Source organism: Lissotriton helveticus, chromosome 10, assembly GCF_964261635.1.
Source record: "Lissotriton helveticus chromosome 10, aLisHel1.1, whole genome shotgun sequence".
Lineage (NCBI taxonomy): Eukaryota > Metazoa > Chordata > Amphibia > Caudata > Salamandridae > Lissotriton > Lissotriton helveticus.
In genome coordinates this window covers 598080926-598106915 of record NC_136071.1, presented here as the reverse complement: position 1 = coordinate 598106915, position 25990 = coordinate 598080926, and positions in this window count along the sequence as shown.

Sequence of the window (25990 nt, the reverse complement as noted above, 5' to 3'; positions counted from 1 at the left end):
TGTACAGTACACTATTCCACTTTATACACCACACTAAGAGAACAACCCCTTGAACTCTCCCCATATTTACAAAAATAGCACTAGGATGACTGGGTAAAGAATAGAGAGAATTCCTTGCGGCAGAACTGGAGGAGGAGGAGATCTGAACAGCTATTATACAGATGAAATCAGGGCGAGCCCTAGCAATGGAAGGCTTTCCGATCGAATTTTACAAAACCTATATAGAATGTCTTGACCCCATACTAAAACAAGTGTTTGAGGAGGCTATGAGGGTGGAATCTTGCCCTTATCCATGAGGAAAGCAGCAATTACCTCCCTACTTGAACCTGGCAAAACAGTGTGAGTCATACCAGCACCTCTCGCTGATCAACTGCGATACCAAAATCTTAGCTAAAGTCTTAGCCAAAAGACTTAATCTATTAATGGGGTCACTAGTGCGGCTGGGCTAAGCAGGATTCATTCAGGGGCGTTCAACATCCCACAACCTCCGCACTCTCTTTTCAATTATGCAGCTGCAGCAATATTTCTAGATGCATCAAAAGCATTTGACTCAGTGGAGTGGGATTACCTCCTGGGATTACTCAGACACATGAGACTGTCCCCAGTTTTTTTTTTAAATGGATCGAATTGCTGTATTGTCAGCCCGTTCTTCTCAACTGAGTATTCTCTCCATCCTTTCTGATAACTCGTGGTACAAGGCAAGGATGGCCTTTATCCCTGCTCCTATTTGCCCTAGCACTTCAACCATTAGCAGCTAAATTGAGACAGCATCGCAAAGCGGGAGCACTCTGATACCCCACCAGGCATATATAAATATCTCTCTATGCAGATGATGTCACACTATATCTCAGAGATCCACAGGAAATCTTAAACCCCATACTGCGCAAATTTATTGTATGTGGAGAACATTCTGGAATATACATCAATTGGGGTAAATCTCACATATTCCCCCTCACTGACGCTACCACACCCTTCTTACTAGTCTTCCCACTAGAATGGTGTGCTTTGGAAGTGAAGTACCTAGGTGTTAAGACCAACAGAGAGAAGACTGAATTAATATGCACGAACTCCGGGACAACACTAGCAACTCTGACTATCACACGCTGGACAACCATGCCCCTATCTATGGCAGGGCGTATTTCCTTAATAAAAATGGTGATGGTGCCCAAGTGATTATATCTATTTACTAATAACCCGGATAGAGGATTCTTCGCGGCCCCGAAAACACAGATGATCCACTTAGTATGGAGCGGCAAACAACCTAGAATAAAATGGGAACTCTCCCCTTTTTTTTGCAAGGAGGGTTCGAAGCACCCGATTTGAAACTGTATTATTTCTGTGCACAAGTACACTTCCCAGATACTGGTTTCATCCCCCCCATTGAAGCCACACCTTGCACTGCAATCTGGATATTTGGAGCCGATACTTCTAATTGGAGCCATTGCAACATATCCCAAAGTCAGGAATGCTGACCCCAGAACGGTGGCATGCATAGTTAGGGCATGGCAAAGACTGGCCAATATTTTGGATGTACCAATACTATACTTGTCCCGGCTGCCTCTCCTATATCATGCGACCTAAAAGTTACCTACGAACTAGCATGTAGGAACAAGCTGAAGAAAGAAAAGATCCAACAATCGGGGGACCTTAATGGGACCTGATTGGCCTTTCAAGGGTCAGGGACATGTTGATAAAGGGTAGGGTGATTCCGTTTTTATTGACCTGCAGAGAGACTACCAATTGCAAGAAGGGGGGGGACATTTTACTACCTCCCGGCCCGTAGCGCATTACATAAACGATCCCTAAAGGAACAGACCTGCCGGTCTCCTCGCCATTAGAAGATAGGCTATTGGACGACTACCTCCAAGAAAAAGCCATTTAATTTACTTACCATAAAATCCTTAATAACATGCCGCATACCCAGGATAGAACTCGCGCAAAGTGGGTAGACGACGTAGGGGAAATGGATGATGAAGACTGGTGGGAAGTCCTAGGTTCTCGCCACAAGGTGGCGATCCGTTCTTGTTTCAAACTAACCTTTGACTAAGCACTCCTTCTCCCCTTGTTGGGGAAAGATCCAATATTTATACTCTGGAGTCTCAGCGAACCCGCTGAGTGAGTCCACTGCGCCAAGGGAGCCACTCACACTTGAGGTATGGTATGGCACCCCTTGCCAAAGGACTCCCTCTCCCCTTTCTGGGGAAGGATCCAGTATGACACCCCGACATTCTGCATTCTGATCGGGTGCTTTATTTTGGTCACGACGGCCTCAGCCTTGTAGCGCTCGACAGCCTGGCTGCCCTCTCCACACGGCCTGGCGCGCTCTCTCAGCTGCATCCACCGGTAAGCCCATCGTTGCTCACATAATTTATGCCCGTGGCTCCTCTTTGGGTCCCCAATACCGGCCCAGTCTGCTCAGATTACCCGATCGGCTCCCCGCATTGCTTGCTGATTGTTTCAATCTGGCTCTGGCAATGGGAATTCACTGACAGACATCACGTGATTTTGTTTTTGTTTGTGTTCAATCGCTCATTCACAGCAAATCTTGTGCTAGACCACTTCTCCTGACTTTGACTCTGAAAATCTACCTCAGCCACTTTCTCACAGGCAATTTCGAAACTAGGTTGTTTCCACTCTCAACTGGCAGCCATCTTGTAAGGGCTACTGACTCAGGGGCATCCATCTGGGACCTGCGCCCATCTGCTAATCTGGTGTGTCCCATCCTTCTGCTGATCTGCTGTTATTAATTGACTTTATTTTGCAGTAATTCAGGGTTCTTGAAATTGATTTATACTGTAGTTTTTCTCCCATCAGCTGCATATCTATATATATACATTATGGGTGCTATAGTCAACAGGATATTCACTGCATACTCTCGCTGGTTTTAGGATTAATGCTATCTCCTGACCTATCATGTATACTCCCTCCTCCCCCTAAACCCTACCCCTCCCCGCTCTACTCTTCTCCACTTCCCTGTTACTGACCTTTGCGCTCTCTTGTCCTGGCCCTTAGCCCCCACCCTGTCTGAGTATTTCCCCTAGTCAATTTGAGACCTAGCTAATATGTCTGATGCCCGATGGAGCTACCTGGTTTAGCTATAGGGGAGACTGATCGGGGATTTCCCTCCTTGGACGTCACCTACCCAGTCGGTCTTTAGACAGACTTCCTTGCGTCTCTCTTGTCGTCTCTTCCCACATCCTCCCTCTACCTATGTCTTTCCTTCCCTCCTCTCTCTAAGTATTAAGACTGAACTATTTTGTCTGATGCCCGATGGAGCTACATGGCTTAGCTATAGGGGAGATGGACCGTGGATTCCCTCCTTGGTCGTCACCTACCCAGTCGGTCTTTAGACAGACTTCCTCTTGTCTCTCCTTGTTGTCTTTTCTCTTTTTCCTCCCTTTACCTCCAATGCTTTTCCCTCTCCTTTCCCTCCTCTCCTAATATATTGCCTATTATTTTTGATGTATTGTGTAATTGTTGATCTTGTCTGATACATTGTTGATCCTCATATATAGTGCTCTGATACCTTTGGGTCTTGCCAACCTCACTTTCCCTCCTCCCCTCCCCCCCACTACTTTGATCTTTCCCTATATGTTGTCGAACCACATTGTTGCACTTCCTTTCGTCTCTCCTGCAGTCTCCTACCGCATCCGCCCTCTATTTTTGTCTCTCCTTCCCTCCTCTCTCAATGTATTGAGACTGAACTATTTTGTCTGACGCCCGATGGAGCTACTTAGTTTAGCTATAGGGGAGATGGGCCGTGGATTCCCTCCTTGGTCGTCACCAACCCAGTCGGTCTTTAGACAGACTTCTTTTCGTCTCTCCTCATTGTCTCATCCCTAGCTCCTATCCCCTCTCCCCCGAATTCTCTCCCCACGCCTGCTACTCTGCCTACCCCTGTCCTTTGTGCCCTTTGACTAAGCACTCCTTCTCCCCTTGTTGGGGAAAGATACAATATTTATACTCTGGAGTCTCAGCGAACCCGCTGAGTGAGTCCACTGCGTCAAGGGAGCCACTCACACTTGAGGTATGGTATGGCACCCCTTGCCAAAGCACTCCCTCTCCCCTTTCTGGGGAAGGATCCAGTATGTAGGCCTTGGAGTCTCAGAGACCTCTCTGAGAGAGTCCACTGCGCAAAGGGAGCCTCTCACAACAGAGATAGGGTAGTGATACCACTTCCCCTGGGATCACAGCTTACTGGACTTTGGACGTCTGCCTTGACTAGTCTACCGGTTTGTGTACCCGTCACCCTTCCCCTCCTCTTCACATGCTGTGTCTCTCACCCTACCCTCCTCTTTCCCGCCTTCATTATCTGTCTACTTCCCCTGCTCCAACCCCCCTCCCCTGAATCTCTCACCTTGCCTGCTTTCCCCCTTACTTATTTGTGCTTATTGTTTATCTCGACCTTATCAGTAACTATGTGGCCATGTTCTAAGAACTATGTAACCTTTGTTATGATGTAACCTGTAACTATTATCTGATGCACATGTAAAGCGCTCTGATACCTCCGGGTCTAGCCAGCGCTATATAAAACTCTTGAAAATAAAAATAAATAAAAATAAAAATCCAACTTATACTACTCCACCGAGCCTACTATACTAGCTCAGCACTTGTTAAGATGGGGGTATTAGACTCCCTGGCCTGTCCTTGAGGCTGCGGTCACACCGGTACCTACCTACCTACACCAATGATGGGAATGCCCGATCCTCCAGAAGTACTCTGGAAAGATTATATTTGCTATGTCCAAGATATGTAATAAACCTATTGACATCTCCCCCCGGCTTTGTTTTCTAAATATCTGGGAAGCTACAGATTTATCTGAAAGAGACACGTTTGTATTAGATTCCTTACCTTAGAATATCCCCAGGCGTCAGACTGGATCCGGAAACTTTTTCGTGGCAGTACCCTTGCGCGTCGGTAGGCGTCGTCTGCGGCTCCGCGTCCGTCGTCGGCGTCGTGGGCGCCGTGATTACGTCGTCGGAGTACTTAGACGCCGCCTCCGCGTGCTGACGTCAGTTCTTCTTTTTTCCGCGCCAGCAAGCGCAGATCTGGAAAAAGCAGTAACCCTTAGTCAATTTTTGACTAACTTTTTGGATAATTTTTGATCATTTCTCGAAGTCTACGACTCCGATCGGTGCCGTAGGGATGCCTGGCTTTAAGCACTGCGAGGATTGCGACCGCACGATGTCGGTCACCGATCCTCACCACCTGTGTCTAACTTGTCTAGGCATCGACCACGACGACAAGGCCTGCTCAGACTGCCGGGCCCTCTATTCGAAAGCCAGGCGGGAGCGGTCCCGCAGGCGACTCGAACCCCGGCAGTCGGTCCCGCGCCGCGAGAGGTTTCGGTCCCACGGGAGGTCGAGGTACAGGTCGCGGGCTCTGAGCCACCACAGTTCCGAGAGTAGGCCGCACTCCTCCGGGTCGAAGTCGTCGTCAGGCAAGAAGTCCAAACGGTGTCATCGCTCTTCGCGCGATGCGGCCGGGGGTTCGGGTGACACCACCCACGCGGCTCCGTCGCAGGCGCCGCGTCCAGCTCCACACCCTCCGTCCCTGGGCTAAACGCGACGCCGGAGATCGAGCGCTTCCTCATGGCCATGAGGAAACTCTCTCCTCCGACGGGCTCCGCGGCGCCTTCGGGCCCAGCGGACCCGTCTGGGGCCTCTAGCGGGTCGGGGGCTTTGGCCCCGACCCCGCTGACGCCTTCGGGCCCGGCGCCGCAGGGCCCCACAATCCCGACGCCGCCGGTGCCTTCGGGTCCGGCGCCGCAGGGTCCAGCGGTTCCGGCGCCGGCGGCGCCTTCGGGCCCGGCGCCGCGGGACCCCCCTAGACCTTTTTCGGGATCTGGATCGTCGCCGGTGGACCTTACGACCTCCCCGGCGTCAGACCATCAGGTGTCGCCTCCGGCGCCGTCCTTGGGCGGCACCGTCCCCGATACCTCCTTCGTTCCTGTTCCGACGTCGGGACGGCCCCGATGGGCGCCGCTCCAGACGTCGTTTGGAGAGTTTCACTTCTATGAACAGGCCCCATTGATTGAAAACCCTGAGTATCAGGAGATGGGTGATGAAGGGGATTGGGAGGGGTCAGAGGACCCTCTGACCCGATAGTGTCAGTCTCATGAGGACTGGGCAGGAGACCTTGGGGAGGCCAGTGGCCTGGACACCTCCCCAGACACTGGTTTTGTCTCCCCTCCTACCGTGGCTTCGGAGGAGGGGGCAACCTACAGTGTGGTGTTGATGAGGGCTGCCAAGGCTTGGGCCTTGAGCTCCCCGTCGCGGCCGTGAGGACTAACCTCCTCACTGAGGTCCTTAAACCGCAGTCAAGCTCGGCCGAGCCTCTGCTGCCCTTTAATGAGACCTTGACCGACGTTCTTCTGGGCACTTGGTCCAAGCCCGCTACGGGTTCGCCCGTAGATAGGAACGTGGCCAGACGCCACCGCCCAGCCCCGGGCGACCCATGTTTCCTGTCCACCCATCCCACCCCCTTAGTCTGGGTCTGCGGTCTTCCAATACCGCATGCCTCTTGGGCCGCTACACCCACTGTCTGTGGGATACGGTTGCGGAAGTGCTGCCAGAGTGTCCATTGGAGGTACGGGCCAAACTCGGCCAAGCCCTTGTGGAGGGCCGGGATGCAGCCAAATATTCTATCCGGTGTGGGCTGGATACCACCGACTCACTAGGTAGAGCGATGGCAACGACGGTGGCAGTCAGACGCCACGCCTGGTTGAGGTCCGCCAACTTTTCAGCCGATGTCCAAAACACTCTGATGCACATGCCGTTTGATGGCCGTCGCCAAGGCAGACCATGCGCTTGAGCGCTTTAAGGACTCCAGGGCTACGGCCAAGTCCTTGGGCCTCTCGTCCCCGCGCCAGCAATCGGCTGCCTTTCACTCCTTTTGTGGCCACGGAAGGGGGGTACCCACACGTGCTGCCAGCCACGCTCCGCAAGGTAATACCCAACGCGGTGGCGGCCGTGGAAACCGCCGTCCCGGCGGTCGGGGACAACGGCGAGGTCAGTCCACACCTTCCCCCGCAGCATCCGCCTCAAAACCCTCCTAGTCCGTGCTTTCAGGCCCATGTGACGCCAGTGGGGGGGCAGGGTTCGCCATCACCACCTCCACTGGCGCACTGTCACTTCGGACAGGTGGGTGCTGCAAATCGTCCGAAGGGGCTACTCCCTCCCCTTCGAGGCGACTCCTCCAGCAATGCCACCGCAGAACCACCGTGTATCGGGGGATCATTTGCGACTTCTGCAGGAGGAAGTTACGGCCCTCTTGGCCAAGGGAGCCATCGAGCGCGTTCCTGGGCCAGAAGTAGGGTGTGGTTGCTACTCCCACTACTTTCTGGTACCCAAGAAGGGCAAGGGGGGCCTACGCCCTATCTTGGACCTAAGGAACGTCAACGGCTTGTGAGTGAGAGCAGTTCTTTCTAAATTGGGAATTTTCCTTTGCTTATGTTGATGAACTCTTTATACCCATTTTGTATGTGATCAGGTGTAACCACCTCCCAGACAGGCTTTAGTGTATTGGGGCTGGGTGGGTGCACTCCCAAGAGTGCTTTGAAGTCTGCACTGGGGGCACATTTAGTGTCTCTGTGCATAGCCAAGTTCAAACCGGTTGAAGGGGCAACCAGCCCCAGCTCTGGCGTGAAACTGGACAAAGGAAATGGGTGTAGATACCCCTCTTTCCTGACCCTCCCATAGGTGGGTCCCTAGAGTTTGTCCCACCCCTTCCTTGGGTAAAAGATAGGAACACCTAGCTACAGGATTTTAGATTTACCTGGACGAAACTCTGATACAGAATCCTGGAACTTCAACGATCTACAAAGCGCTAGATGACTGAAGAATCTCCCTGAGAGTAAAGGAGTTACTTTCCTGTAAGGCAGGCACCTAAGATGCATCTGACCGGTTTGCATCTTCGAAGCTCCCGCCGGACTCCGAAGGATTTTGCAATACAGGAGTTGGGTTTCTGAGGTCTCTGAGGTCGATCTGTGCACTCAGCAAGTCTGAGGCCCAGATACCTCGTTTAAGACCGTGCAACCCGAACCCTGGACACAGTGACAATTTGCAGAAACATCAGGTTTGAGGCGACCTCTGAAGCTGAGCTTTGGGTTACTTGTAGCCCTAACCCTGAGCAGTATTTGCAACGAAGATTGCCCGCCTACACTCCACGAATCTTCCGTGAGCAGGCCCTTTGTGTTTTCTCTTGTGGTCCCTTCGCAATCCCTAGTCTGTTGACTGGTGGGTCCCTGTGAAGGCAACTTTAACTCTGATTGGGCTACCTGGTTGCTCCAGACGTGCCCTGACTCTCCACCACTTGGAGAGTTCCCCGGACATTGCTGGTCCGCACCAAAGCATCTTTTCTCTTCCTGCGTGGGTTGCTGTTGCCAAGGCTTGTTGTGTTCAATCCGAGCACCGACACCGCAGCACTCAACATCCTTCGTGGGACAGCTCGAATCCAGCTCCTGGCTGTCGTCGACACCTCCTGCTCCTCGTGGCTGCAGAGTCAAGCTTCACCTCTTATTCCCTGAAACACCTGAAATCGGTAGGCATTTGTCTATCATGCCCCTGGTCACTGGCAAGTGACCCAGACTCTGTTCCCTCTGCTTTCAGGTTCTTCACTTCTTCGATCCAGGCATGGATCACTATGGACACTTTTCTTCTCCACAGCAGCAGCACTTTGCAGCAGATCGCCATTGAAATCAACGACGATTCCCGACACCATTTGACACCTATGCACCCGGCTTCCTTGGATGTGGTAACTCGAGTACTACGGTGCTCCCATGGGTGTTGGCCCTAGAACCCCCTAAGGTTGTCTTTAAACCTATCATCAATAAGGGTTGTTTGAACTGGTACAGGGTGCCCACTATAACTAGTGGACAGCATATACCAGGCCAACTTCTCACAGAGTGGTCAAGCCACGATACACTGACTGGGAGTCGGATATGGATTGGTGCATGCAGGCGGAGAGGGTTATCTACAAGAGCAGGGGATGCCCGCATAAATGGACAAAAATATGAGGCCCCTGGAATGAGAGTAATGGTTTGCTATGTACCCCTTTTAGTGATCCTCCCTCATTGGCGATTGATAATGAGGACATTTAATGTTTTGAATATAATGGGAACTATGAAACATGTGATTACACTGTAGACCCTGTGCGGCGATTTGTCTTTTACTGTACTAATATATTGTGATTACCGAAAAGGGTTGATGACTGCACCACACTGCACTTGCTTTGGTTTGTAGTGTTTTATGTTATGTAACAATGGGGGGGCCTTATGAAATTGGCAAATTCCGGACAAGGGAACAATTTTTCCATGGGAACACACCCACCACAATGGGCTTATTTATGTACGTTAGACTCAGGCAAATTGTGAAAGCTGCCACCCCATCGTTTCTGTAGGGGCCTCAAGTTGAGCCCCCACTGCATGCGCTATTGAAGCCTGACCCGCCACAGCATGTACCCTCATCTATCGCATCACGCATGCATCACGTAAGGCACACCAGATGAGATTGCGTACACATTGGGAGACTGAACTGGGGGTAACCATAACAGATACACAGTGGGAATACTGCTACAAACAGACAGGAAACATAACAGCCAACAGTAGGCTCCGCATGATACATTATAAAATTCTGCATCGCTTATACTATACCCCGGTCAAGATGTACAAATATAAACCAAGAGATAGTTACAGCTGTGAACGATGCAGGAAAGAAGCTGGAGATTTTCTACATCTGTCATGGTAATGTCTAGAAATTGATAGTGGCATCAGGTAGTCAATGCAATGGCGCATAAGAGAAGATCCCCCTGCATGCATCACCAGTTGTAGCATTACTGGGATACACAGCAGAGGTAGAGACAGTATGTAGGAAGTACATAGTGTTGGGGTCGTTAATAGCCAAATGCAGGGTTGCCTGCAGCTGGGGAAAGGGAAGAGCACCTCAATTCAAAGAATGGATTCAGGATCTTGTATTCTGGCATTCATATATGTGGAGCTACTTTCACCCACGTCCAGGCCAAGAGACATATGGGACCATTGAAAGCATACCTATTGACCACTCCGTCTTAACGACGCAATAGACTGGAAGAGGATCATGAGGAGGGATAGGATGGCCATTCAGAAAAATCTATTTCCACATCCGTACATATAAACGCACACATACACCTTAAATCAAGAAGCGTAATGAGGGTCCTGAAAGCCCAAAGCAAATACCAGATACATGGAAATCGTACATTCGGAAAATGTGGACAGAAATAATGTTTGTAGAAATATGCAGAGGAAGTGATATGCCACAATTGGACAAAGGGGTGTAAAATAGTGTTATGTTGTTAAGTAACACATTTTGTTTTTCCTGTATATATGTATGCTGCCGGTATTGTTTCATCTGGAATACAAATTAAAAGATTTTTTTTTTAAAACCCCTTCAACAAAAACTGTATAAGGCTCACCTTAGAGTTCAAAAGGCTGCAGGGAATTCCACTACACACGAATCCTTGTACTGACAGTTTCCTCATTGTAACCTATGTTTTGCTTGCTAATGTAAGTGGAATTTTAGATCAAAATTAATTGTGGCTTGGACACCAGTGATTTCATAAGGTGGGCCATTTGCCCCAGTGTTGCCATTCGCCACCATGCTTGCCTGCAGTCCTCAGATTTTTCAGGTAGTGTTCAATCGTGCCTCAAAAGCAGTTCAACAGGACTCTCCTGTTTGAGAATAAGGTAGACTCAACTCTCAAGCAGTTCAAGGACAATTTCGGCAAAGGTGCCCAGTACCAACAGCCAATCCAACCTCCTTAGGGCGCCCAGCAGTTTAGCAGTCTGGGCCATGATGCCTCGCAGTCAAGGTAATTGTGTGCCTGTCCACTACCCTCCCTGCAGCCCCACCTGCTATACCCCTCTAGCATGCCCTTGGAGCACGGCCACCCGGTGAGAGACAGGATCAGATGAGTTGGCAAGGCATAACATCATACAGGTAGGACCTGCAAATCGTTCAGCGGGGATATGCCCTTTCATTCTTTTATCACCACACCATACACCAACTCTAATCCCAGCAACTGATTGAGAACCATCTCTCCAATTTGCATCAAGAAGTGCACGCCCTTTTGGCCAGCACGGTTACCGAAGATGGTGCCTTTGCCAGAATTAGGATGTGGTTGTTATTCCCTATTCCTGCTACTTTCTGGTGTCCAAGAAGGATGGAGGCCTTCATCGGATTTTAGACCTGCGCCCTCTCAGCGCCTTGATCCGGAAGGAGAAATTCAAAATGCTCACACTAGCCAAGGTCTTGTCTACACTAGAAACGGGATGGTGGTGTTAGACCTGTAGGACATATCATTTTATATACCTGTCCTGCAGACCTATTGCCCTTGGTGGAACAGGAGCATTTTCAGCTCACTGTACTCCCTTTGGTCTCACCAATACCCCCCTGGTGTTCACAAAAGTGATGGCGGTGGTGGCAGCACGAATGACGGTATTCCCCATGCGTTTATCATGCATGCCTTGGGAACGCCGTCATTAAAACAAACGCGTCTTTAGCATTCATTCTGCATGCAAGTCTGTATAACGACTTGCCTTAGGGGGTGCTGTATTTTGGAATAGTTTAATTTACTATTTCAGCTCCAGTCTGCACAACAGCATGGAAGATTTTGGACTTTAATTCCAATGCCGTTCCACCAATGCGCCCCTCTAAAGGCAAGTCGCATAACGACTTGCATGCAGAACTAATGTGTGCTAAAGACATGTTCTTTCTGTTGCCGGTGCTGTGAAGGCACAGCGTGATTGGGGCTTCATCCTAAAAGAAGTTTCCCCGCAGCATACCTTCCGAGGGCAGTTAGACCACCTCTGGATGATGGCAAACCTTCTAACGTAGTTGATCACTAACAATGTGCTGAGGTGACACCTGACTACTTTACATAGGCTCCCTTACATTGGTACCATACTCTATATTGTGTTGTTTCAGGCCTTTCCTCCATTACTGTGAGTACAAGGCATTTGGGCTGGGATTTTAATGTTTCGGTCTCCCTCTCATGAGAGTGGCTCTGAGGCTTTGGAGCCTATTGGCCTCCTGCATCTTGCTTGTGGACTATGCCAAGTGGCACATGTGGGCTCTGTAGTGGAATTTCAAGACTCCGTGAGCTTGGCATCAGAGGAACCAGTCAGATTCCATCCAGGTTACAGAAGAGACTGTAAAAAAACCTGCAGTGGTGGATTTTCAACTACAAATGGACCAGTGGAAGACCCACCCCCCCCTCCCTGCCACGCAGAGAGCATGATGGTGGTGATTGAGTGATTGCTTGGATGAGGGCTGGGGGGTTCTGCTGGAAGAGGACTCGGGTCCCCGCTGTAGACTCCACATCAGCCTGTTGGAGTTGTGGGCCATTCGCCAGGCACTAAAATCCTTTCTTCCTTCTACCAAAGGGAAGCTGGTCCAGGTTTTCAAGGACACCACTGCCATGTACTGCAAAAAGTAGAGCTCGCTGTGATCCTGGGCCAAGAGGCACTTCGTCTCTGGACCTGGCTGGAGTGTCTGGTCATTTCCCTGGTCGTGAATCACCTGGCGGGATTTTTGAATGCCAGGCAGTGCCTGATGAATCCGGGATGGTGATTACGCCCGAGGCAGCACAGGGCATCGTTCAGCAATGGGTAGGTTGCCTGCTGAATTTGTTCACCACTGCTGAGAAAACGCAGTATCAAAACATTTCCACATCGGAGTTCCCAAAAAGGCTCTCTTTGAGATGCATTCCAGATAGAGTGGACCTCAGGACTTCTATATGCCTTTCTGCTGCTGCCTCGCCTGACCCAAGTTCTGAAGATAAAATAATGACCAGTCCCAAGTCTTCCTAGTGGCTCTGGATTGGGCAAGGATATAGTGGAGCATAGAACTTATGGGCATTTACATCTGTCTATCAGGCTCATTTCTGAAGAATCTGTTGCTGCAGCAGGGCAGGATCCTGATTGTGCTCAATATGCACTTCCATGTATGAAGATTAAATGGTGGTTGATGACTTCATTCGGTCTTTACTTCGTGGTTGTGGATTTTCATCATTTCTGCCAGGTATCCTGCAGTCTTTCTACCCTCTTTGCAGGGCCTGGTGTGGCATCCGGAACCAGTCTAGGTCCAACTGTTGGATGTCTTGTTGTTTGTTTTATCTCTGGCCCAGCAAGGACTGCTGTTTTCACAGTTAAAGGTTGTTTGTTGACTCTTTCGGCCATTTTACATTTTCCGGACCATAGATCATTGCTCAAACTACCAGTTGTGATGAGGTTTGAAAAGGTTTGATTTGAATGGTTCCTCCAAATTATTTGTGGAGTAACCATTTTTTATTGCAAGCAAAGAAGCATACAACAATCTTAAGACACTAGCCATCTGCAAATATGTACTGGTTTCTAAAAGCATAGTGAGGGAGCAATTCCATTGGTTCTAATTTCCACAATAATGCCTCAGCATTTGGTTGCTTCATGCTTCCAAAGAAAATAGTCTGTCTTCTAAGCCAGGTCCTCCATGTTTAGCCTTCTGATAGACTTCGAACCGCAGATTCCTCACTTCAGAGTATTGCCCAGGCATTGGGCTGCATTTGGAAAATCTTGAGCAGTATCTCTGCACCCCGGTATATGGTGTTGACAACTCCACGTAAACATAATTTGTGCTGGATGTGACATATGCTGTGCCTACATCGAAGACACACTGACATTGTGTTTCTTTCCACTCTGACAGCGCAGATCCGGAGAGATACCTCTGTAATTCTTTGAGCAAACCACTCTTCTTGTCCTCTGGATAGGTTTTCCAACCAACCTTTGGATTCTAAACCTTCTGGGAATTGTCCTGGGTAGACAGATGTCTGTCTCTGATCCCCACTTGATCTACCTTTGGTGCTGGGGTTTGGACCACAACTCCAGGGCTTGTGCCAGCTGTCAGTCGATGCACCCTAAGGCAATCTGTGAGGGATGAAGATCGTAGCAGTGCGGCACAAGATGGTACTGCATCGTTCACCGTCCTAATCCCCGGGGAGGTCTTGGCCTGGATATTAAAACCGGTCTTGCATTCTGTCGTTGTCGAAGTCAGTTAAGTCCAAGAAGCACAAAAAGAAGTTGTTGAAGCGTTCTTCTGATTTTTCTAGCAGACTTGTGTGGAGCTGGTGGCTGGGTCTGCTCTGTGCTTCCACGGATTACCTGGACCCTTGGCTACCCCTGCCAACTTTGTGACTCTCATGGGGCTATGCACTCCTATCTTTGGCGCGCTGACTTCCCCTGGCATGCCTTCAGGCTCCATGGAGTTGTTATTACAGCTCTGTTCCTGGATCGGAACTGACTCCAGCCTTGAACACTACACTGGTTCTGATCTTCCTGTCTGTGCCCCCGACGTGGAACCCATCGTCTTGCCTGGCTTTGAGAAGGCGCTGCCACAAAGCCATTCGACACCAACTCCGGCCAGATCACGCCAATCGATTGACACACTGTCGCTGTCCTTTGACAGACCCAGTCCCTCCACTGTAAAGGGGGTGATGATGATGTCTATGGGTTTTAGGACCCAGCTGCTGAGTTAGCCCAAGCCTACTATGATAACAACTGGTATGAGGAGCTGGATGAGGCTAGTGGACTGGAAAGAGCTCCAGATTCTTGGTTGGTCTCTCTTCTGGGATCTGCCACAGAGGAAGGCACATTCTCTTCCATGGTGGTGAGAAGGGCAGCAGAGGTCCTCGACCTGCAGCTTCCTTCCGTCTAGGTCAAGACTAATGTCTTGACTGAGGTGCTTCTGGGGAGCACCTACTCCCCTTTAATGAAGCCCTCACAGACATTCTCCTTGGGACTGGGTCAAACCCTGCTTCGGGGACCCTTCACAGAATGTCCACTGCCCTGCACCTGGGGCCGCAGCCTTCCTGTATCAGAACCGCTCCACAAGAGCCTTACCTGCCATGCTCATTGCTAGCATGTCTACTACCTTTCACAAAACAAGGAATCGAAGAGGCTGGACACTTTCAGGAAGAGGATTTTTTTCTTCCATCAGACTATTGTTGAGGTCGGTGAACACCACATGTCTCTTGGGCCAGCACACTCTTGCCTTGCAGGACTCGGTTGTATAGGTGCTGCCCATGGTCTTGGAGAAGTCCCGGGTCATTTTGAACCGGGCGCTTCTTGATGGCTGGGACACAGTTCGGTATTCTGTGTGGACTGGACACAGCTGATTTGCTGGGCAGGCCTTTAGCCTCCACAGTTGCACTACGCTGCCACACCTAGCTGAGAATCATCTGACTTTTCGAGGAATGTCCAATCTTTGATGGATATGCCTTCATATGGCTCCTACCTGTTCAACGACGATGCCAATACAGTGTTCGAGTGCTTCAAAGAGATAGGTCGCCACAAGGTCATTGGGTCTGTCCCTGACTTCCTGGCAACCGCACTCCTCCTATCGACTCTCCCGTGGCTACGATAGGGTTACCCATCTGCACCCACATTACCAACCTTACCCCAAGAACCATCAGGCTTCCAACCTTTTCGTGGCCGTGGATCAGGCTTTCACAAAGGCCATTGTAACTTAAAGCCAGGGGATGATCCAGTTTCCCACCCTCTAGCTGCTGCAGCCTCCAACCTCACTTTAGTGTGCCCTCAGTGGGGAACATTTACCCTGTTGGTGGCAGAATCGGGTACCATGTACCCCAATGGCAAGCGATAATCTATGACAAGTGGGTTCCCCAAATCTTCCAATGGGGTTATGGACTCTGTTTTCTGGCCACTCTTTCCACTGTCCTCATATTCGTTGACTGAGGACCACCTCTCCTTGCTACATCAGAAAGAGCAGGCTCTTTTGGCCGAAGGAGCCATTGAGAGGATATATCAAAAAGAGGAGAAGGGGGACCAGGAGCTATTTATGGCCCAGTGCCTGTGCTCCAATGTCAAATGTTATAACCAAAGAGGAGGGTCAATGTTCCATCGGTGTGGGTTCTGTAAAGTCACGCTCACATCGAAGTGAGAGTAATAGGAGAGAGTGGGAAGTTTGAGAAAGATAGAACCAGGCCCGGGACCCTCTCCGTGAGGGAGGGGAAAGACACTTCTTGTCTCTTGTTGCCCTCACACCCCCCAAAGGATGTCATGCTTCATCATCGGGCGGTTGCTCCTCGTTGGGCCAGCGCTGCAATGCCCTACGGGTCCCTCGAAGGGTTACTTTAGCAGAGATCTTTTCAGAGAATAGCCGTGAGATGAATACGCATATGTGGAGAGGGTCCTAAGTGCACAATGAAGGTGTATGTGGGTGGTGAGATAAAAATGGCTAAGGGATACCAGAAAGGTAAGTCTTTAATAGTGTAGGCACCCTTGTCATATTAAAAAAACCAAGAGGTTGTGAGTTACGACTATGGGTAATGATGTACCCTGGGTAACTAAAAATGGTCAGGTCGACATGTTTCGCGCTCAAATGGTCATAACAATCACATGCGCTTCATCAGGACCAGTGCTAATTAGTGAAACAGTGTAGTGAGAGAGTGCAAGTGCTAGGGGTATACTAGCCCCCAGTATAAGTGGAGCGGGCGCGGGTTGTGAAAACTACAGCTCCGCGTCAACTACTTAGTTGATCTGAAAGAGACATGTTAGTGATAGATTCCTTACCTTAGAATATCCCCAGGCGACAGACTGGATCCGTAAAGATTTCGTCAGCAGTACCCCTGCGCGTTGGTAGGTGGCGTCGTGCGGCTCCGCGTCCATCGCTGGCGTTGTAAGTGCTGAGATGACGTCACGGAGACTACTTGGGCACCACCCATGCACGCCGATGTCAGTTCGTTCTTTTTCCGCGCCAGCAAGCGCAGATGCGGTTAGAGCTCGTACTCTAGTCACTTTTTGACTAACTTTTTTGAGACTTTTGTCTCTACTTCTTTTGAGTCCTTGACTCCTGGTGCCACGTAGGGATGCCTAGGTTTAAATCCTGCGGGGCCTGTCGCCAGACGATGTTGGTGGCCGACCCCCATGGCGTCTTTCTCTACTGTCTGGAGCGCGACCATAACTCTCAGTCATGTTCCGACTGTCAGGCCATGGCTCCGAAGGCTCTGCGGGAGTGGTCCCGAAAGCTGCTGGAAGCCAGGCAATCGTCTCCGCGCCGTTCGAGGTCCAGGGGTCGCTCAAGGGACCAACCACAGAGCCATCACCATCGCTCCCCGGGGTCGAAGTCTTCACCCTCGGAATCGGGTAAGAGACTTCACAAGAAAAAGTCAAAGAAGCGTGTTCGCTCTCTGACATCCCCCTGTTGGTCTCCGGACGCGGACGAGGGGGCCAGGGGTTCATCCCCCGCGGTTCAGTTGGAGCCTAGGAGTCCCGCGGCCCACCCACCTTATCCGGGTCTGTCGGTGACTCCGACCCAGGTGCAAGAGTTTGCTTGCCGCCATGGACCGCCTTTTCAGGCCTAGGGCTCCCGCCAGCGCGCCTTTGGGCCCCGCATGTCCCTTTTGAGGGCCCTTGCTTGCCTCCAGCTGCGCCGTTGGCGCCGGCAAAGTCCTCCACCCGCGGCTCCGGCCCCGGCGCCACAAGGTACTCCACCAGCGGCTCTGGCCCCAGCGCCTCAAGGTACTCCGCCAGCGGCTCCGGCCCCAGCACCCTCTGCCGCTCCGTTCCCCGTGCCGCCATGGGTTCCGTTTGTTCCACATCCGCCCTTGCCCGAATTCCCAGACAATTTTGCTCCGGCTTGGAACCCTAATTGGGACAGGGAGCCGGATGTCAGCGGCACAAGAATTTAAAGAACGCAACTAACCTTTCTCTGGACTCCAGCAGAGACGATGGCTGATGAATAATTCCCCCACTTCCCCCGAACGCAACCCCCAACAGAGGACATGGAATCCTGCTGTGTGGAATCGAGCCCAGGGGAAAAGGGGATAAAATAATAAACTTGCTTCTACTGCTCTGGTCTCGTCAAAGCCTTTAATCTGGGGGATGTTCTGGCCCTTGAGTGAAAACAGCCCTGCAGGACAGGATGAGAAAACACAGCAGCTGTAATAGAAAGGTGTTCCGAATACATAACCCCAATAGTAGATATTATATCCTCACTCACCAGATGCTCAGAAGCTAGCGAGAATGGAATTAGCCACCCCCAACTACTATTCCTATAGGTGAGATACACATGATATCCAAAACAGGCAAAAGAATAAGAATAATAAAGTCAGCAGAACATTTGCTTCCTGAACTGTTAAACCACAGTCTCTCTATATCTGAATGCGATAAGACAGCGTCTGCAAATAGTCAGAAATTACAGCAAGCAATATATACAAAAGACCTATCACCACCAGCGGGTAATGCTACCATGATGCGTGTCCGCTCACTTCCGTATTAGTTGTACAGGCAGTAAAGAATTTGCTGAAGCTCACTCTAGAACAACTCGTAAATAATATCTCTGGGGGCCTCTGGAGCACATAACTGGAGTCAACACAATGCGGAGCAATATATTTGGCAAAGTCACGGTAAAAATAATAAACGCTAATTGCCGAAGAAAAAGTAAATGCGAGCGCGATGTCAATAGCGCGTAGGCGGCACAAGTGATCTGTCTGTCTCCAAGGGAAGGCGGGGAGACACGGGTATGTAGCGTCCGCTTCAACCCGCATATTACCTGCACTCAAAAATCCAAACAACGAAGGTGAGTCTGGAGGCGGTTCTGAAGACGCGAAGATAACTGGTCCTCAGGGAAATGCTGGAACGCTGCACGTTCTTCACACTGGGGTCCGGCGGGGTTTACCATCTGCCATGACGGCTTCTCCAGGAAGGATTGTCAAGCACCGGTCGAAGGCGTAGGAGGTGCTTATGTATGGCCCGCCCTCTGTTTGCACGAACTGGCCCCATTGCCTGCTGGGATTTGTAGTATCATCTACAAAACATGGACTGATGTTTGTTCTTCAGGTGGGTAATCGCTACACCGGATCGTCGCCGTTCCCGGTGCCGTTGGAGCACTTGTTTTACCCTGTGCCTCCCCCGCCGATCCCGCCTGTACCACGGACTGTGGAGTAGGGGGATGTCTGGAAGGGGTCGGAAGACCCTCTTGCACGGCAGTGCGAGTCTGAAAATGAGTAGGTGGAAGACTCGGAGGACGCAGGCGGCCTTGACCTTTCCTCCGAGCCTGGATTTATGTCTCCTACCACAATCATGGAGGAGGGTGGCACGTGTACTATGGTGCTCTGTAGAGCACTGAGGCCCTTGACCTTGATCTGCCTACTGTCATTCACAAGACCAACCTCCTTACTGAGGTGCTTCAGCCGGCGGCAAGTTCTATGGAACCTCTGCTCCCGTTTAATAAGGCCTTGACGGATCTTTTGATAGGCACCTGGTCTTAGCCAGCCACAGGGGTTCCTGTGGATAAGAACGTGGCCAGGCGTCATCGCCCGGCACCGGGTGATTCAGCCTTTCAGACAAATCATCCCACTCCGAGAGCCTGGTCTTCTCAGCGTGCGTTCCCTACCGCCCGCGGGATAAGGAATCGAAAAAGCTGGAGCAGTTTGGCAAAAGGTTATTTTTCTCTGCCAGCTTGGGGCTGCGGTCAGTCAACACCACATGCCTGTTATGCTGCTACTCTCACGCTGTGTGGGACACAGTGATGCAGACACTGTCCCAGTGTCCGGAAGAGGTTCGGGCTGTACTTTCCTAGGTGGTGGGAAAGGATGCCGCAAAGTTTGCCATTCAGTGTGACCTGGACACCGCGGATTCTTTAGGGAGAGCAATCTCCACAACAGTGGCCCTGCGTCACCATGCCTGGCTGTGGTTCACTGGGTTTTCGGGGGATGTCCAGAGTTCCCTCATGGACATGCCTTTTGATGGTACTCGCCTGTTTGGCAATAAGGTAGACAGTGTGCTGGAGCGTTTCAAGGACTCTCGGGCTACGGCCAAGTCCTTGGGTCTCTCCACCACACGCCCGGCCACGTCTACCTTTTGTCCTTTCGTGGCCACGGAAGGGGAGCTCCTGCCCGCTTGTTCAGTCAGAAGCCTGCGCAGAACCAAACTCAGCGTGGCCGTGGCCGCTGCTGTGGCGGCACAGGGGGCCAGCGTGCGGGTAAGTTCACCTCCGCTCCTGCAGCATCTGCCTCAATGCCTTCCTAGTCCGGGCTTTGGGGTGCACCCCAAGCCAGTGGGCGGCAGGATTTGGCATCACCTCCCCCACTGGCGTTCTGTCACTTCCAACAGGTGGGTGCTGCAACTCATCCAGAGGGGTTACTCCCTCCCCTTCGACTCTACCCCCCCAGCCATGCCACCTCAGTTCCACCGCATGTCGTGTGATCACTTTGCGCTTCTCCAATAGGAAGTCATGGCCCCCTTGGCCAAGGGGGCCAACGAGCACGTTCCTAGGCCAGAAGTAGGACGTGGTTGTTATTCTCACTACTTTCTTGTCTCCAAGAAGGACAAAGGGGGCTTGCGCCCTATCTTAGACCTCAGGAACGTCAGTCGCTTCCTCCGGAAGAAGTTCAAGATGTTGTCTCTGGCTCAGGTCTTTGCTGCCCTCGACCCTGGAGACTGGATGGTTGCGTTGGACTGGCAGGGCGCATATTTTCACATCCCCGTCCTGCCGACTCACCGGCGTTACCTGCGGTTCACGGTAGGCCAGGAGCATTTTCAGTTTGCCGTGCTCCCCTTCGGCCTTACCAGCGGCCCTCGGTGTTCACAAAAGTGATGGCGGTGGTTGCAGCTCACATGCACAGGTCAGGGGTGTCAGTCTTCCCCCTACCTCGACGACTGGTTGTTGAAGGCGGGCTCGCCCCAAGCAATTGTCACCCATCTTCAGACTACGGCCAACCTCCTGCATTTGCTGGGGGTCTCCATCAACGTGCCAAAGTCGCACCTGAGTCCCTCTCAGAAGCTCCGCTTCATCGGAGTGGTTCTGAGTTCGACACGGTTTCGGGTTTATCCGACCGAGCAGCGAGTCCGGGATATTCAGGCTATGATTCCAATCTTTTAGCCTCTATCCTGGGTTTCAGTAAGGATGACCCTCTGGCTCCTGGGCCTGATGGCCTCCTGCATCCTGCTAGTGCAACATGCCAGATGGCATCTGCGGGCTCTGCATTGGGACCTGAAGTTCAAGTGGGCGCAGCATCAGGGCAACCTGTCCGATCATGTCCTGGTCTCGGAGGGCACTGCACGACAAATGCAATGGTGGCTCACGAATCGCGATTGGGTCAATAGCAGATCCCTCTCCCTTCCCCAACCGGAGCACACAGTGGTGATGGATGCGTCCCTCCTGGGATGGGGACACCACTTTGCGGAGATCAGAGGCCTCTGGTCTTCGGCGGAGTCCCGGCTCCATATCAACCTTTTGGAGCTTCGGGTGATCCGACTTGCACCCAAGGCATTCCTTCCCCCTGTCCGGGGAAGTGTGGTGCAGGTGGTCACAGACAACACCACCGCCATGTGGTATTGCAACAAACAGGGCAGGGTGGGGTCCTGGACCCTATGTCAGGAGGCTCTGCGATCTGGACATGACTGGAACATCAAGGCATTACCTTGGTGGTTCAACACCTGGCAGGTTCTCTGAACGCCAGGGCGGACTAACTCGGTCGCCGGTGCTTGATGGATCACGAATGGCATCTGAACGTCGGACGTGGTGCAAGGTCTCTTTCAACAGTGGGGAGAGCCTTGGTTAGATCTATTGGCCACCGAAGAGAACGCGCAATGTCATCAATTCTGCACGTTGGAATTTCCACGGCGGCACTCGCTCGTCTACGCTTTTCGTCGCAAGTGAAGTTGCGGTCTATTGTACGCCTTTCCGCCTATAACACTTCTGCCCAGAGTGCTGAAGAAGATTTGACGCGACCGGGCCCAAGTCATTCATGTGGCTCCGTCCGGATTGGGCATGAAGATACTGGTATCCCAAGCTACTCAACATGGTGATCGATCCCCTGATCAGACTGCCTCTTCGGGAGGATCTTCTGTCGCAGCAGCAGGAGACGGTCCTCCACCCGAACCTGTCCAGCCTTCACCTCCATGCATGGAGATTGAGCGGCAACAGTTGACAGTTTTCGATCTTCCTCCCCAAGTCTGTGATGTCATTCTGGCAGCCAGGTGTCCCTCCACTAAGACGGTATACGCCTGCAGGTGGAAAAAGTTGGGGGCATGGTGTGAGCCATCTTTCTTGCATTGGTATACCCCCACTTTTTCTGAACTGCTGATGTACTTTGACTGAGTGTGCCCTGGGCTCCTGCCAACCAGGTACTCAGGGCCTGTGTTCCTTCACTAAAACTATGTTGAAACTAAAACCCAATTGGCATCTCTGGCCACCTGTCAGCCCCTAGTAAATGGTACCCTAGGTACCCAGGGCATAGTGACCAGAGAAGACCCCTGAGGGCTGCAGCACTTATTGTGCCACCCTCAGGGGCCCTGTACCCTGACACCCACACACTGCCTTTGCAGGCTGAGTGTCTAAGTGCAGAACTAAACAAAGAGTCGACATGGCACACATCCCTGTGTGCCATGCCCACAGAACCCACTGCCCTGGCAAACTCCAGTCACCCCGCTAGCTGGGTGCCCTATGCCAGAGGTGTGGTCACAGGTGCATGAGCCTTGTGCCCCTACGGTACCCAGGGCCATTCCTGGGCGCTGTAAGTGCAGTGATGCCATTAAGAGTATATGGTGCTGGGAGGTTGTCATTACGAACTCCACAGCACCATAAGGGCTACACTGAAGACTGACAAGTTTGGTACCAAACTTCTCAGCACATTAAACCCGCACTGATGCCAGTGTGGGATTTAATGTAAAATGCACCAGAGGGCATCTTATAGATGCCCCTTGAAAACCTAACCTACAATCCACATCTGGACTGAGTGGCTGCAGAGGCTGCCACACAGCAGACATGTTGCTGGACCCCTGGGTGGAGAGCCCCCCGCTCTCCTGGGCCTGGAACAATGCACATCCTGGGCGAGGTGCTAGGTCTCCTCCCCCAGGATGGACAGGGGGAAGCTTCAAATGTATACCGCCTCTGTGACCTTCTCCAGACCATTTGCTGTACTCAGCAACTGGCCTCACCGGTTCTAATCCCCACTCTGGCGGGAAGACTGGTGGGAAACCCTACGTCAGGAAGGGGGGTGTGCCAGCCTGTGCCAACCCCACCCCTCAGGTGGGAGAGGCGATGTGAAGCACGACCCCGGACTCCGGCCATCTTGAAGATGGGGAGCCCTGCACAATCACAGCTAGGCTCCTGCCCCCTCCCACAGGAGCGGAGCAGGCTAGGGGGTGTACCCACCCCAGGACAGGGACCTATTGGTCCCTGCCCTTGCCCTACCTGTAACACCCCTAAATTTAGTATTTAGGGGCACCCTGAACCTTCCTTCCTCAGATGAAATGAAATGAAATGAAAAATTATATTTCTATAGCGCATAACTACCCGGAGGCCTCGCAGCGCTTTAGACTGATTACTGTGACGGGCCTACGGGTAGTTAGTACGCTTTTGCAAACAGGTGGGTCTTTAAGGCCTTCCTGAAGGACTGTAAATTACTGTCCTCCCTCAAGGTCAGAGGCAGAGAGTTCCAGAGCCTTGCCGCTGTAAGGCTGAAGGAGCGGCCACCCCACCTGGCCCTCTTTACTCTCGATGTGGTTGCCAAATGCAATGTTCCAGAGCGAAGGGCTCTGGGGGGGTGTAGGGTGACACTAGGGAATGCAGAATAGCCGGGCCTGTTCGATGGAAAGATTTGTGCAAAATGCACATGGCTTTAAACTGCGCTCGAGCAGCCACCGGGAGCCAATGGAGGTCTTTAAGCGCCTTCCTGGCAGATTGCCAGCGAGGGATGTTAAGCAGCAGTCGTGCGGCACAATTTTGGGTGACCTGGAGCCTGTTGACCACTGCCGCAGGGGCTCCCAGATATAACACATTCCCATAGTCCAAGCGAGAGAGTACAAGGGCCTGCACCATGACCCTCCTCGCCTGGATTGGGAGCAACGGGAGCACTTTGCGGAGCATTTTCATCAGCCCGACGCAGGTGGAGGCAGTTTTACTGGCTTGAGCTGAAAAGTCCAGTGCTTTGTCAAGCCAGATTCCCAAGCTCTTTATCAGGGGCTTGGGGGGGGGGGGGATACCGAGACATGGGGGCCAGATGGAAATTAAGTTGGTCAAAGGAGAATTGCCCAATAACATGATCTCGGTTTTTTCCCCATTGAGTTTGAGGTGGGAAGATTGCATCCACTTAGCAACAGCCTCTAGACAAGGGCCCAGGCTGTTAGATGAGCCCTCCGAGTGGTCCAGGGAGACCACCAGTTGGGTGTCATCGGCGTATGTAATAATACGCACACCGAACGGGTGGACTATCCCCTCTAGAGGCTGCATGTAAATGTTAAAAAGGGTGGGGCTCAGGGAGGAGCCCTGAGGAACACCACACCTAAGCGGCTGCTTAGATGAAACCACCTCACCCTCAAACACCCGGAAGGATCGCTCGTCCAGGAAGGAGGTCAGCCACGCAAGGGCCGCGCCCGACACACCCATGCCCTTCAAACGATGTAATAGTGTGGCATGGTTGACTGTGTCATACGCGGCACTTAGGTCGAGCAAAATAATGGCTGTTTTTCCTCCCTGGTCCATTATGGCTCTAGCTGCCTCGGTTACTGCCAGAAGGGCCGTCTCAGTGCCATGCTGAGGACGGAACCCCGTCTGAGAGACACATAGTAGGCCGTTAGATTACAGATAGTCCACCAAGACCTTGTTAACATGTCTTTCCACCAATTTACTCATCCAGGGGAGTAACGATATTGGACGAAAGTTGGACAGGTCGTTCTGATCCAAATTTGGTTTCTTTAGCAAGGCCCTGACCATCGCACACTTCCATGGGGCTGGAACAGAGTTAGAAGTGATGGAGATCCCGATAAGAAAAGAAGAAAAAAGATCAAGAAGAAGACACCCACTGACTTGGCCCCAGCCCTACCGGTCTGTCGATCCTGGAACCTGCTTCTGCTTAATCCCGGTGACTCTTGCGGACAGCAACCTTGGGACACCCGGAGGACCTGCCTGCCTTGACCCTCTTAAAGACTGGCACTCCCATAAGCAGAGGCTCTGCTTCAACAACCAACCCCTGGTGCCAGCTAGGAAGATCAGGACCTGCCCACTCTGCACCCGCCGAGCCCGGCCCGTGCCCGAGTGATCCAAGACCACGAGGACGTACCCCCGGCGACTGGGACCCGAAGTCCAGTGCCCAAAAACCCTCCTCGACGAACCAGACAACGCCTGCAGCCTCAGAACCAGGGACCACTCCAACCGCGACCAGCCGAGGGTAAGATTTCCTGACCCCCAAAGACACCCCGGCGCCCTGCAACCCCCCCTGTGCCGCCCTTTGGGATACCTACCTCTTCTCCAGGATCCCAACTTACCTCTCGAAGTGGTGGTCGCACCTGAAGAATCACCGTCCCCGAGTCTGCAGCCTTTGTTCCCTTTTTAACTTTCCCATTGAATAACATTGAGCGCCCGACGGCTCAAAGGCACCCTGCACCCAGCCGCCCGAGTGCCCCTGGCAGCGCAACCTGTGCCCTATCCTACTTCCCCATTTGCCCTGAGCAAGTGACCAGGAGCCCAGTTCCCACAGCCGCATGGCCTGCTAGCCAGCAGCCACCAACCGGAGTCCCCCTGCCCCTCATTGGATAACATTGGGCCTAACTACCTCTGCACCCGGCCGCCCCTGTGCCGCTGAGGGTGAACCAACTGTACCTACCTTACCCTGGGGGACCCCTGAGTCTATGCCCAGAACCCTAACTTCCCCAGCCGAGTACTCGCCTGGCAACCTGTAACTCACTTACCTGCCATTGGATAACATTGACTGGGTTGACTCGAAAAATCTTTTAAGTGCCTACTTTTGAAAACTTAAATTATTCATATAAAATCAACCAAATTCCGAATTCCAAAGTACTCACCTGTGATCAGGAGAGAAGCCAGTACTGCATCTTGTCGCCCAGTACTGAACCGCAAAAGTAATCCTAGTCGGGTTTACTAGTAACTTGAATTTTCTCCATAGGAATCCATTGTGTGCTTTTCTGTGAAATTTCTTCGAAGTGTCTACTTTTGAA